Source organism: Podarcis tiliguerta, assembly GCF_965153285.1.
Source record: "Podarcis tiliguerta genome assembly, chromosome: 14".
NCBI classification, from domain to species: Eukaryota; Metazoa; Chordata; class Lepidosauria; order Squamata; family Lacertidae; genus Podarcis; species Podarcis tiliguerta.
This window is the reverse complement of record NC_139547.1, coordinates 44,221,524-44,236,129: the sequence shown is the minus strand read 5'-3', so window position 1 is coordinate 44,236,129 and position 14,606 is coordinate 44,221,524. Positions and strand designations below refer to the sequence as shown.

Genomic DNA, 14,606 nt, shown 5'->3' with positions numbered 1-14,606 from the left:
TGTAGATTTTTTTTTTTTAGTGATTATATTACCATTTTGTCTTTTTTTGCAAACAACTCCACCCCCCACCCCCCAATATCAATGAGAGGAGTGAGCCAGATGTAAATTGCACTGTGTAAGTTTGTGTTAACTCTTTATTAGCAAAAACAGGAGTGCCAGGCCTAAAGAGCACAGCAACTCATTTTCAGCAGGTCTGGCCCTCATGAAGCGGTTGCAGAAACAGGAGGTCTCCACTTTCCCTAAGTGCCTTCCTCTCCAGGGTTTCCCCCAAGATTGCGCCTGCTTGGAGCTAACTTATTTTCATGCCTCTTCTGTTTTGGGCAGACCTGGGAGAAGGGAGCTTGTCACAGCAGGAGAGGGAGACACCTGCGACTCTTCACAAGCCTAACCCATCTCTGCCTCCTGGCCTCCCTCCTCTCCTGCTTCAGCGTCTGCCTCTGAGTCCGGACTTCTCTCTGCCACAGACTCTCCCAGCTCACTGAGGTGGAATCTACACACATATTTTAAAAAATGCTGTGAAAATGCTTTTTTAAAAAAAAAAAAAGTTTTGAAAAATACATTGAATTTGCCATAGCTCACTGTCGCCATCTTGTGTCACATTTGTATATTGCACTTAAACATTTTATTTTCAGCTGTATAGCTGAGACCTAAGCCTTGTTATCTCTTCAGCTTCCAACACCTCCTCATCCCAGTCTGTTCCGTCTTCTGCCTCTGACCACTCATGGTCATCCCACCACAACCCACCCCCCAGGCACTGGGCCTTCTTCATCCCACTGTTCCTCTGCAGCCAACCAGTCAGTGGCATTAAATTTCATGAAGTAAATAAGTAAGTGTGGAGGCAGAGGGGCAGCTGTGAGTCCATAAATGGTGGCTGAAGAGAACTCTGTGGGGAAACTGACACACAGAGAGACCCTCCTTTCAACTGCCAGGCTTTCCCTTAACCCTCCTGCCTCCAAGTTATTTACTATAGACATGTTCCCTCCTTTACCTTCCTGTTCCTTCCCTCACCCCTACCTTTAGACCATGGGTAGGCAAACTAAGGCCTGGGGGCTGGATCCGGCCCAATCGCCTTCTAAATCCGGCCCACGGACGGTCTGGGAATCAGCATGTTTTTACATGAGTAGAATGTGTCCTTTTATTTAAAATGCACCTCTTGGTTATTTGTGGGACATAGGAATTTGTTCATTATTTTTTCCAAAATATAGTCCAGCCCCCCACAAGGTGTGGGGGACAGTGGACCGGCCCCTGCTGAAAAAGTTTGCTGATCCCTGCTTTAGACTTTGGGAAGCAGGTAATGAATACAGTGTGATGATGACTGACTGGTGCAAATATAGTATAGAGAGATAAGCAATGAGGCTCACACCTGAGTTTCAGTAATAGAAATAGAACACCAGAACGAATGAAGATAATAAAAACAGACCTCAATAAAAAAGCTCAGGCTGCAATTCACTTCAGATTTCATCAACTCCAAACTGCTAGCAAAATTAAACTTTATTATCTTCTTATTCACATACAGTGATTCCAGAACCAGGCAAAGCAGACATATACATAAACAGATGTCTGCCAGCCTGCAAAACGCTTACCCAGGAATAAACTGCATTGACCTCAGTAGGGTCTACTATTGAGTAGAGATTTAAGAGGAATCAATTGTAAATGGATTTATACACATATTCCATCTCAGCCAAGCCTTGCCTGCATCAAACCATCTTTTGCATCATCTGCCTGCTTATATCCAAGCAGCTCGTGAATAGGACACACATAATACACATGAAAGAGTCACACCCATGATGTATTTCTACATCATGATTTTATAAGTAATAAAATACCGAACTGTATTTTTATACAGTTATGTGCATTGTTGTAAGTACCTGTTCATCTACTAATTACTTTAGGAAACCTGGAATCTATATTAATATGTGTATAATATCACAGATAATAATGCATATCATATGCAATAGTTCACATTTTTTTACCAGAACCGGGGGTTGGGGGAATAACTTGCTTGTCAGCGAGATCAAGGAGTGAAATGAGAATTTTAAGAAAATCTGTGCAGTGAATCTCAGCATCAAGATGTTCAAACAAAATGCATCCCTACTTCTGAGCAGACATGGGTGGCAAGGCACTGCAAAGCAGCTTCCGTTCTCCCCAAAGCCCTTTCAACTTTCCTCCCTGTCTCTCTCTCCAATTGAGCCTGCTTCTCCTAAGTGTTCTCCAATTCACTATTCCAGCAGCCTTAACAACAACCCTGTAAGGTAGACTGGCTCTATTAGCCCACATATTCCAGACTACAAGTGGAATTTACAGCAAGAGGCAGCGGCTTGCTTTAGCTGAGATTAGAACCTGTGGCTACAGGTGCAAAACTCTCGAACAGGGTGATAAACCCAGGCTTAGCCAGGAGGTCATCCCAAGGGAAGCCAAATTTGAGCCCCTTCCCAATTGCCCTGGGTCCTTGTGCCCCAAATGTTCAAGGGAACATGGTGATTATTTGATCCTCCTAGACTAGGGTGCTGTCAGGGCAGGACTTGGGGCACACAACCAGAGTTCAACTCGGCTGAATGAAGAGGAGGCTCCACAGATACAACAGGGCTGGTTTTCTCACCACATCTTGAAGCCCCACAGAGAAGCAGAGAACGGTCACCACCCACCAGGCCAAGTTTAAGAGAAGACCATTGCCTTCCTTCCAAAGTTAGAGAAGCGGCCTCATCGCATCCAGCACAGCCCACCTGCTAGCCAAACAAGAATAACTCATTCAAGTTCCCACCCCTGTTTGTCGGCTGAGCTTCCTGTGCCCCCAACAGCTGCGGGGCACTATTTAAAACAAAAACAAAAACAAAACAGCAGAGGAACCGTCCCCAAGCATGACATCTTCTGAGCGAAAAAAGCAAGCCCTCTGCAGGATCTCCCTGCTTGTTGTTATGCAACCATTCCTAGCCCAAGTTGGGGAGGGAGAAGTTGGCAACCCGGAACTCCCTTCAAAAGCTAGAAAGAGATGTAAACAAATGAGAGCTGCAACAAAATGTTGTAGTATAGGATGCCCTGCACAGGTTTCCAGCCAGCCATGCCATTTTGCAGGTTACTCCATTCCTCCTCCACCCCTATGGGTTTCTCTCCAACAGTCCATGCCTACTGAGCCTGCTCAGTTCCCAGTGGGCTGTTCAGTGCCCCCTCCCCAATTAGGACTTCTTCCCCCTTAAAACAAGATTTTTGTACGGTAATTCCGCAAAACCTGAGCCTGCTGCCCTAATTCTGAGTGGGTGGTGCTGTTTTTACATTTAAAAAAGGATCCATACTCCTGAGAATAAGTCCATTGCCTGTATATAGATGATTAGAAATCACCCCATGGGGGCTGTGTGATGACAACATTACGTTTTTATGTATATATGGAGATACATGGAAATGTAGGGCAAAGGTGTTGTGCAGAGCAAGGCTTCAGAGCCCCAGATCTGCTTTATTTCATCTCTTTTACCGCAGAGTCTTTTAAGTAGATGGGGCAGCGGACCTGGGGTTGAGTTGGTGTCTTCCTAAAGCTGTAGAGTGAAGCTCTTAGCAGAGGTGAGATTCGAACTCAAGTCCTAATTTAGTTTGCAAACCAGGGGGCTCACAAAACTCAGCTATCAAATACATGCAACAATATATATATATTTAAGAATGTGCAGGGTCCCACCTTTCCCTTGTTGACAGACTTGCCAACTTTTTTTTTTTTTAACCAACCTCTGCGCTTGTGCAGCTTGATCTGCAAACATTGGCAGTTGATTGACATTTGCCTCTGTGCTGTGAACAGCTTTGCCTGCTGGTTTCTGGAGAAGGAGAGGCTGCTAAAAGCGCAACAACGATTTGCCGCTGAGTAATCGCAACTATCTCCCAAACCGAGCAGCTGCTATCCTACTGGATTTCATTTTAGGGAATCTCAAGTTTAAATCTCTGCCAGTCCCGACATGTGATGGGTGAATTCAGGCTGCCTACTCTGAGCTTAACCTGCCTGACAAGGGTACTGTAAAATTAAAGTTCCAGGGCCTTTGCAAGACAGTTATTTTCAGGTGAGATCCAATACCAGCTTATTTACACTGCACAATTCTAGTCTTGTGTGACCAGCCTCCTTCCCCAAAAGTTCAGACCTTTTGCAGTAAGATGAGTGATGAGAAAAGGCAGCGGAACATGGTGGGGGGGGTAATTTAATTTCCCCCTCCCCAATATAATTTTTTTATTGAATTTCCATTTTTTCTACTAATTAACCTCAGATTAAATAGTTACATTGTTTCATGTCTTGACTTCCCACCCACACTTCCACAGTCTTTTCATTCAAACTCTTTTCTACTGCGTTATAGATCAAATTCTCGTGTGTTACCAAAATCCCTCTAATACTTTATCATTTTTGTTTCGCTGCTCCTATCTCGAATCCTGCCTGCGATTTTGTTTCATGCTTTTCCAAATAGTCCAAAAAAGGCCTCCAATGTTCTATAAAAAGTTCATTGTTCTGATCTCTTAATATTGCCGTCAGCTTTGCCATTTCTGCATAGTCCATAGCTTTCAAAAAACATCCCTTCTTTCAGGTGGAGTAATTTAACACCTGCTTGGTTCAACACTGCATACCGTTCCCGCAAACAAATCATAATGAAGGTTCAATAAATTAATCAGTGCCATTTAATCTCCCTGCAAACAAATCAGAATGAATATTGAGCAAACGGGCCATGTAAACACACCCTTGGAATGATATTTAAACCCCTGCATCTTAATAACATTGCTAGAAAAGCAAACGTTCAGTTTTAAAAGGCAATGGGCTTTAGGACTGGTCTAAGGCATTTTGCTGGCATCTTTCCTATTAGAAGAAGCTGTCCATCTGTCTCAGTGTTATCTACAGCAGTGTTCTTTGATCTAGGGTCCTGAGATGCTGTTGGACTACAGCTCCCAGCATCCATCACCATCGGCTAAGATGACTGGGGGTGATGGGAGTTGTAGTCCAAGAACACGTGGAGACCCAAGGCTGAAGAGCACTGGTCTACACCAAGGGTAGACAACACAGTAGCTTCCAGATATTGTGGACTCCCACCAGCCAACCACAGTCAGCATGGCCAGTGGTCAAGGATGATGGGAGCTGTAGTCCAATAGCATCTGGAGGGCCACAGCTTTCCCATCCCTGGTGTAGACGATACTGAGCCAGAAAGACCAATGGTTTGATGTGCTAACTTCTTCTGCTCGCTCCTCCAGAGGACAGCAGTGCCTTGTATAAGGGAGAAGATCTTTCAGAGTTCACAGTAAAGTAGCCATGGGCTTTGAAAGGTAGTGTGGCTTGTTTTGCAGCTGGAGTGGTGAGCCTTGGGTTCAAATCCCCATGCAGCTCTGAAGAAGACTGGGTGATCTTGGACCAATCCCTTGGGCAGCCTCTTCCCTCCATCGCTCAGGTGTGGTATATTAACAGTTCAGGCTGGAACCTGGGTGAACATGAGGATAACTTTACCTGTAGCGATGCCCTGAGTTTCTCAGTGGATGGGCAAAACATGCAAGCACAATTATTAATAATTAGAGAGAGGGATTCCAACTTCCTGGGAGAGGCAAATTTTAGTTCAGCATCCAGGCTGCAGATTTGCTAAAGTACCAGTGGGGTTGTGGGAGCTATTTTTATAGGATTTGACAATACAGTTTTCCATGGACAATTCAAATCTGTGGGCTTTGGATCTATGAAGGTATGAGCAATGTTTCTGTGCCCAGATTTCCAGTCCAAGGAGGCTATTAGCTGCCCAACCCCCTGTGCACTCAGACTTTGGTTGTAAGAACTCCAACCCCCAACCTCTCGATATGGACCATTTCCCTAAAAATTGTCATGTCTCAATATACACAGCATCTTAGAAAAAATAAAATAGACAGCATCTTAAAAAGTAGGGACATCACCTTGCCAACAAAGGTCCATATAGTAAAAGCTATGGTTTTCCCAGTAGTGATGTATGGAAGTGAAAGCTGGACCATAAAGAAGGCTGATCGCCGAAGAATGGATGCTTTTGAATTATGGTGCTGGAGGAGACTCTTGAGAGTCCCATGGACTGCAAGAAGATCAAACCTCTCCATTCTGAAGGAAATCGGCCCTGAGTGCTCACTGGAAGGACAGATCCTGAAGCTGAGGCTCCAAGACTTTGGCCACCTCATGAGAAGAGAAGACTCCCTGGAAAAGACCCTGATGTTGGGAAAGATGGAGGGCACAAGGAGAAGGGGACAACAGAGGACGAGATGGTTGGACAGTGTTCTCGAAGCTACCAGCATGAATTTGACCAAACTGCGGGCGACAGTGGAAGACAGAAGTGCCTGGCGTGCTCTGATCCAGGGGGTCACGAAGAGTCAGACACGACTAAATGACTAAACAACAACAACAATATGCGCTGGTAAATAAGCTGCCACAGATCTTTCTAAGAACAGGAGGCAAAAATAGATTCTTCGCTTGCGCTGTTCTTACAGAGCAGGCGGCTGCCATCAGAACAAAGGTTTCTAAAACACACACAGCCTTGCAGCTTTGCTGTGATCACACTCCTGCTGCTTTTAACAGGTCTGAAATCGACACGCTTAGGTGCTACTCTGCCAGTACATTTCCCTCTAGGATTCTTGCTCCTCAAAGATGCCTGCTATTCTAGTCCGCCACACCAAGCCAGCCAGCGAGACATTAAGGTGGTAATTGAAGGCACTTTCCAAATATAATACTCGGAGGGGAAATTATCATTGCCAGCTCTTGTAGAGAGATGTTGCTATTCCTGTAGCACAATGTCTTTTTAGATGTGTGATTTTGCTTTTCCTGATTAGCACTATAGTTTTCAGCTTGCCCAGTGGGGACAGGAATATATTGTCAGCTCATTGCTATCTGAGATTGACAGGAAGGTGGATAAGCAAGGAGGTAACCGATGGAGTGTGACACACAGAGGAAGATTTTGGGTTGTATTGCGCGCTAGTCGTATCCATTGAAATTCATAGGCATAGCTAACTTAGGATCTGCTCTGTATAGAACCAGTCTATATCTATCTATCATCTCTCTCTCTCTCTCTCTCTCTATCTATCTATCTATCTATCTATATCTATCTATCATCTATCAATCTATCAATCTATCTATCTATATCTATCTATCATCTATCAATCTATCTATCTATATCTATCTATCATCTATCTATCTATCTATCTATCTATATCTATCATCTATCTACAGTATCTATCTATCTATCTATATCTAGCTATCTATCATCTATCTATCTATCTATCTATCTATCTATCTATCTAACATCTATCTATCTATCTATCTATCTATCTATCTATCTATCTATCTATCTATCATCTATCTATCTATATCTATCTATATCTATCTATATCTATCTATCTATCATCTATCATCTCTCTATCTATCTATCTATCTATCATCTATCTATCTATCTATCTATCTATCTATCTATCTATCTATCTATCTATCATCTATCATCTATCATCTATCATCTATCATCTATCTATCTATTTGGGTTTAGAGTACCAGTTGAAAAAGTTATTTCTCTTATTCTGGATGAATGATTCATGTATATTATGTAGGAAACTTCCTAGTTGTGTCATTGGAATTAGTAACTCTTTTTTTTTTTTGAGTTATAGGGAATTTTATTTTAATTTTTTATAAATTTCTTATTAGCTTTTCACATTTTTATACACTTTAACTCTAACCAATTCAAACATTAAATTACAAGGTCCTCTGAACCTTCAGACTCCCTCCCCTCCCAACCGTAGGTTCTTATATTTAAAGTTTAAGTTTTCTTCATCTTATGCTTTATCCAACTATTGTATATCCCTAATCATCACAATCCATTTCACATTACAAATGCCATTACAATTAGTACTATTAGTAACGCGGGGTCAGCCGCTGGTGGCTGCTGAATTAAATCTGGCCCAGTTGGTAGACCGAGAGACATTTAATCTCAGGGTCGTGGGTTTGAGTCATATGTCGGTGGGTTGGACTAGATGACCTTTGTGGTCCCTTTCAACTCTACATTTCTAAGACTCTTTCCTTGCTTTTAAAGACATAAGACAAGGCAATTCATTACTCCAGAAGAAACGGGGTAGAGAGGGAGAAACATCTCTAGAAATGGAGTCTTAAAACAGGTAATTTGGTGAGAGGAAATCTAGCCTGATAGCCTCCTTCTCTTCTCAAAGAGTACTGTCCCCCCAAAAAAAACCCTAGCTGAATTCTAACATGTTCTCACTGGGCTGTAACCAACTAAGTTCTATGTTGAGCAGAATCATTGAAATTAATGGACCTGAAGGAGTCACACCCATTAATTTCAATAGGGCTCCTCTGGGTAGGGATAGCATCGAATAAAACCCATAATCATTTAACGTAGATGTCTTTGTTGCCTCTTCAACACCATTAATAAATGCATGTATGTATTTGCAGACTTAAAATGCATTCAGTATAATAATGAAAAATCAAATTACTTTCAAGGGATGCTTATAAAAACAGGGTGGTGTTTTTTTTAAAACAAACCTCTCATTTAGGAGGAGGACTGATCCCCTTCCTCCCGAATACAGCATGGTTTTATTCAGTATATTATTGAGTTTGTTCTGAAACTCAATAAAAAATATTTTTTAAAAGAAAACCCTCACATTTAGCACAATCTTATACATGTTTTAGCAAATGTAAGTCCCAATGTATTCAATGTTCAATGTTCATTCCTCAGAAGTAAGGTGCAACCCAGTCAGAGGGGTGGGGTACAAATTATTATTATTATTATTATTATTATTATTATTATTATTATTATTATCACAGTTCTAATGGGGGATGGGGGGTTGGTGCCAGCCAGTACAATCATAATCTTTGCCCTTTAAACACTTTTTTCCCCGTCATTCTCCAAATCTGTAAAAGTGGTTCAAGTGAGTTCAGAGAGAGGTGAACATTCAGGATGGTGAACAGAGGCTAACAGCACAATCCTGTGTACATATTATTATGTACACATTGGCGTAGCGTGGGGGGTGCAGGGGGGGCCGGCCACACCGGGTGCAACATCTGGGGGTTAGGGGCGCAAATCCACGGGTTAGGGGGCGCAAATTACTTGCCATGCCCCGGGTGCTGACAACCCACGCTACGCCACTGTATGTACACTATGTTCTATGGGGCTTACTCCCTAATAAGTGTGTCTATTTAGCACTGTCACTTTTGCGATCTTGTGTGCGCAAAACACACACACACACACAAGCACACGAGCTTTGGGAACATTTCAAAGCAGATCCAGAAACGCAGAGGTCACGATCACAGACATCGCAAAGGAGTTTGGAACAAAAAAAACAAACCCTGGTTTTGTTTTGTTTTTAAAGCAGTGCAGAGACTATAAAGGATTTACAGTGCAATCTTATACATGCCTACTGATTCAGCTTGCTGGGACTTACTCAAAGATAAATGTCTATAGGGTTGCAATGTTTAACATGGTGTAAACTTTAGACAGTTAGAAACAGCAAGTGTTTTAAAAGGCTATTTAAGTCCCCCAATTATTTTAGTGCAGAGCATATATCACCAATGTAAATGATCTCTCAGGCCAGAGGACCAGAGGAGGATGGCTATGGAAAAACCTCTGCTGCTTTTTTATTTTTATTTTTCTACTTTCCCTTATTTTCCTGCCCTCTTTTCATCTAGATCCTGCCTTACTCCAGATCTTCCCTCTTTCGGAATATTGAACTCTGCACTGTTTGGAGCACCCTCCAAAATATTTACCTGTCTGTAAATTTAGAGCACCACGCCCTCTTAAAGCAGTTGCCTAGAGGTCTGTCTTTATTGCCACCTTTACCCTTGCATTTCACAGGTAAGGTATTTTGTTTTGTGGGAAACACTTCTTTTGTTGAATCCATACTGTCCCATTTTGCTTGGATTGGAATGGCTCATTTTGGCTATGTTTGCAACATCCATTGAAAGCAAATTGCCTCCCACCCAAGAAATCTAGGAACAAGGGTCTGGTAATTGTACCTCTTAGGGGTAAACTACAGTTCCCAAGATTTGGGGGGGGGGTATGTTTTCCATGTATGTAACACTGCCCTTAGCACTGTTTACTTGTTTTTATAACTGCATGATGATATTATCAGAATGCACCCTGGAACACGATGGGGAAGGGCATTCAATAAATCCTACAAATAAAAATAATAATTGCTCTTCTTATTCCTATTAGTTTAGTAGCTCAGTTCTTTGCAGGTTTACTCAGAAGCCCCCCTGTGCCTAAGGTGGGCTTTACCCCCTAGATAAGTGCCTGTTTCATGTGGCAATGGATCTGGCCTCAGCACAGGGGGCAAAAAGGTCAACCGCAGTTCATCGACGGACCACTGGCTGGTGGCCTCTACTGGATCACATGCCTAATATCTACAGGTTACTGGGATCCTGGCAAAGGACAGCGAACTGGTTAGGTCTCGGCCGGTTCCAGCAAGCCATTGACTTTTGCTACTTGAGCAAAGAGTATACACTCTGAGGATCATTCAACAGAGATTAGTTCTGCTTTCTCTCGCAAGGGAGGCTGAGTCTGCCCTATTTAAAACACATCTGTAGCCTGTGTGTGTGTGTGTGTGTGTAGTTAAAAAGGCTGAACTGTGCTAGATTATCTCCAAAGGTCTCTTCTATCTCTCATGATTCTCTGACTCAAAGCCAGCCCACGCCGGTGCTATTTCACCTTTGAGGATTCCTCGGGTTCCCGGAAGCTGCTCTTTCCATCCCATTCCTCGATTCTCTGCCTTCATTTCATAGCTACAGATTGTGGCATGACTGAGTAATTCACTATGAGATGGCTCTTTTCAGTTCCTTCCGAAAAACTTGCTAGACCATACAGCCCCCTGCAGCTCTGTACATATATTATACATTGGTATGCATCGATTTTGTAACTGCCTCATCGCCCCGTTCATCACTTACCTCTCACTGCATGGATCCCACCAAATCCCAAAACCTTCCTGTAAGTCCCGAGAACGTAGGGATCCTCCTTAGATCTTCCTTCTTTTCCCACAAGACTTGGGCTGTGCTGGCCCTGGGGTCGAGAATCCACCGCTCCATTTTAACCACAAGGGCAGAAATCTTTGGAAACAAGCAGGGGGAAGAGAAAAAAAAAAGAAGAATATCCAACTTTCCCCTCTACTCCTCTGGAGGAAAATATATATATATAGTTCCTCTTTTTCTAAAAGAAAACAAAAAAACTAATGCCCAGGAATATCCAATACAAGTGAATTTAATGTCAAACCCTTCTATCCCATGGGAGCTGGCGACAGGCTCAAGTGGGGTTGGGGAAGGGACAGAGGATCCATCTTCCCCTCCCCACAGGAAAAAATAACAAGAATAATAAGTCTTCTTTGAGTTGTTCTGTTTAATCCCGGCTCAAATCTTGGCTGGCTTGCGCTTGGCGTGGTAGGAAGGTGCTGTCCTGATTCGCACTGTGAAGTTGTGGTCACTTTCTCCTCTTTTGCTGTGTGCTATTGGTGGCTTGGGCTGTTTGATCTGGAGGGGGGGGGGGCGATGCTGCTGCAGTTCAGTGCAGTTGGCTTCCCAGCGAAGGCTCTCTCTCTCTCTTTCAGCAGAGCATGTAACACAGGCAACCAGCAGAAGAGAAAGAGAGAGGAGCTTTCCTTCCCACACTGCTCCACTCCCTCCTACTGCTTCGCTCAAGAACAGCAGCTACTGAATCTCTCTCTCTTATTAGCCACAAGTTCGGCTTCTGCATTGCCTCTTTGGCTACTTGGGCGGGAGCTTTTCCAGAGCCTATTCCCTCCCCCCACCCCCAGATCATTTCACCCACAGCCACCATCGCCTTTGTTTTCCCCTCCCCACCTTCATCGCTGCATTCTCTCAGCAAGAAACCGCTATCGGCAGCGGTCCTTTTGTGGGGGGGGGGGGATGTTTCAAAATGTCCAATTATTCCTGCCCCTCATGGCGAGAGAGAAGCTATGTACTCCTTAAGCAGCTTCAAACACAACGAGATTGTTTTCCCATGCTGTGATTCAAGTGGCTTTTTTCTTACGCCGCTGTACGCACCGGAGAGGCTGCAAGGATGCCTTCACGCGATGTGCGTTACCTGATTAGTTTTCCCACGCCAAACTCCTATTCAGCAAAGTTGTCCTCTGCACATGTGCAAAGGCTGTCTCAGATGTACACACCTCAGCTTAACCACACGGCTTACCTTTGCAAATCAAATGGAAGCTGGTTTGAAATGCACCAAACAGCGATATTTCCCAAGAAATGACAGGACGCATATGGATCGTGGCTGGAACTGAGTGTATGCAACTGCCAAAACCAGCCGTGGGAGATCGTTGGAACTTGTTCAAGAGTTGCTGTGCTCACTAGGCCTGGCTTCCTGAGTTGTCATTTTCGCTGAATAAATTCATTGGCACCGTGTGAGTTATTACTGACCTGGTCCTGACACCCGCTCCTGATAAAAGAGATGACAAAAAAGGACATGGATCTACATACATTCTGCACATGGTGACTTATATACGTGTAGATGCAAATGTAGAAGCAATTGCTCAACTTCCATTGAAATGAAACCCATCCTGTCTTAGTGGGGAAGAAGGTGAGCCTTGCTCCTGCTCAGCCTAACTTTTCATGTCCTAACTGCTCGTAGGCAACTTCCCTTTCCCCAGTGCTCTCCTTCCTTCTCAGGCATCCCTTTTATTGCAGATATATGACGATTTGTGTCCGTGATGGCACTGGAGCAGTTAAACACCATCTCACGGCAAATACGCTTTGCGTCTGCAAAAGCTTCGTGGCAGGCACACTGCTTCATTTCCGTTCAGCGCCAGCTCCGTATCTTCCTGTTGAAATCCCAAAACCTTTATACGACAAATATTCTGAGGGTCCAGCTTTTGTTCCACTTACTGAAAGAGCGCCTCTCCAGGCAGCAAGGGTGCATTGGGGAAGCAGAAAGTGATATTTTGTCCACAAGGCAGTCCAGTATAAATCTGCCAAGGATTCAGTGGACAGTGGATGCTCAGGTTGTGAACGTGATCCGTGCGGGATGCACGTTTGAAACCCACAGCGTTCGCAACCCGCGTCTGCACACACGTGGGTTGCGATTCGGTGCTTCTGTACATGCGCAAAGCACGATTTAGTGCTTCTGCGCATGCGTGACTGCCGAAACCCGGAAGTAACCCGTTCTGGTACTTCTGGGTTTCAGCAGTCCGCAACCCGAAAAAATGCAACCTGAAGCAGACGCAGTGGCGTAGCGTGGGTTGTCAGCACCCGGGGCAAGGCAAGTAATTTGCGCCCCCCCCCCCAGATGTTGCGCCCGGTGCAACCGGCCCCCCCTGCACCCCCACGCTACGCCACTGAGCAGTCGCAACATGAGGTATGACTGTAATTAAATAAAACACACACACACAACCCCTCCAATCTGGAGGGGACCTTATCTTTAAGCCAGAGTTGGACCAAAGAGCCCTGCAAATAGAGGGCTGCCCTCTGTGAAATAAGAGACTTGGTCATTCTACAGGAGATCTAAGAAAGTCCAACTCCCTTGAGGAAGTATAGAAAAGAAGCCCTTTATATATATCACCTGGGTGTGCTCTCTTATGTTGTTTACCCATTTTAGGAATGCTTTTGAAGTTTCAACTTAAGTTTTTCAAAATCCTCATCAGGGGTAGACTGTATAGTGTAAATGAAAAATACGCACTGACCAGTTTTATCCTTTGAGGAAAATCTGTAGTCTTTCTTGAAGGCACTTAAAAAAGATATAGACAAGTTTCCCACCCACCCCTTCCACAATATCTCAATTGATCCTTGTTTAATTTTTAGCCTTTCCCCAGATATAAAATAGAAGTTACGCCTGGCTGTTCCACACCCTCCTTTTAATAATAATAATAATAATAATAATAATAATAATAAAAATAAAAAATTTTATTTATATCCTGCCCTCCCCAGCCGAAGCCGGGCTCAGGGCGGCTAACAGCAATAAAGCAGTACAAAAGTACAGCACAAACAACACTCTAAAGCCATTCATTATAAAATTAATTTTAAAAAGCAACCATTGCTGTTATGTGGCAAGGAATGGGAAACTCTGTCAGTCTCTGCTACCTTCGCTTTCTTATTTTTCCTAAACTTAAGTTCAGTAGCTCTCCACGTTTACACATTTTTTTCAAGTCCTCATGAAAATTCATCAGCGTTTTAGTACAAATTCCTCCTAATACATGAGTTTGTATGCCATTTCCTCCAATAAACACATTTCCGCAAAGCAGTTTCCCCTAATATAATGTCATTTGCACCAATACATGTTTTTTTAAGGGACAAGTCACTCCTGCTATATGGATTTTTGTAAACGTTTCGTGGCTTGAGAACTGCATTGCAAAATTCAGAGTAGTGCGAATTTCAAAGAACGGCTCTTTTATCGTTTCCCAAAGTGAGAATTAGGTAGATCTGGGGCTTCCCCCGCCCCCAGCCGTAACTCACCAGAGCTCACCTCTCAGGTGGGCACCATTGCCATACTAAGAGAACAAGGGAGGTATTCACGATGAGTTCCGGCACCTCTTTTTCTAGGAAAATAACACTTTAAATGCAAACTGAATTGAAATTCCCCCTCATAACATGGCTTAACAGCAGAGGACTTGGGAATGACTGGGAGAGAGAGTTCTGGCTGTGTCCCAAAACCTAG

At 43.6% G+C, this 14,606-nt stretch overlaps 1 protein-coding gene across 2 annotated transcripts in view; it reads right to left on the bottom strand.

The window, feature by feature from the left end:
• KCNJ12 (potassium inwardly rectifying channel subfamily J member 12) overlaps positions 1 to 11,597 on the bottom strand; it is a 59,188-nt gene extending 47,591 nt beyond the window's left edge. The window contains exon 1 of one of the 2 annotated variants that reach the window (XM_083413645.1): positions 10,892 to 11,597. The gene's annotated coding sequence lies outside the window, so the exon portion shown is untranslated. The remainder of the gene's footprint in view (positions 1 to 10,891) is intronic. The other variant, XM_083413644.1, reaches the window with a different exon arrangement.
• Between the last annotated feature and the right edge of the window lie 3,009 nt (positions 11,598 to 14,606).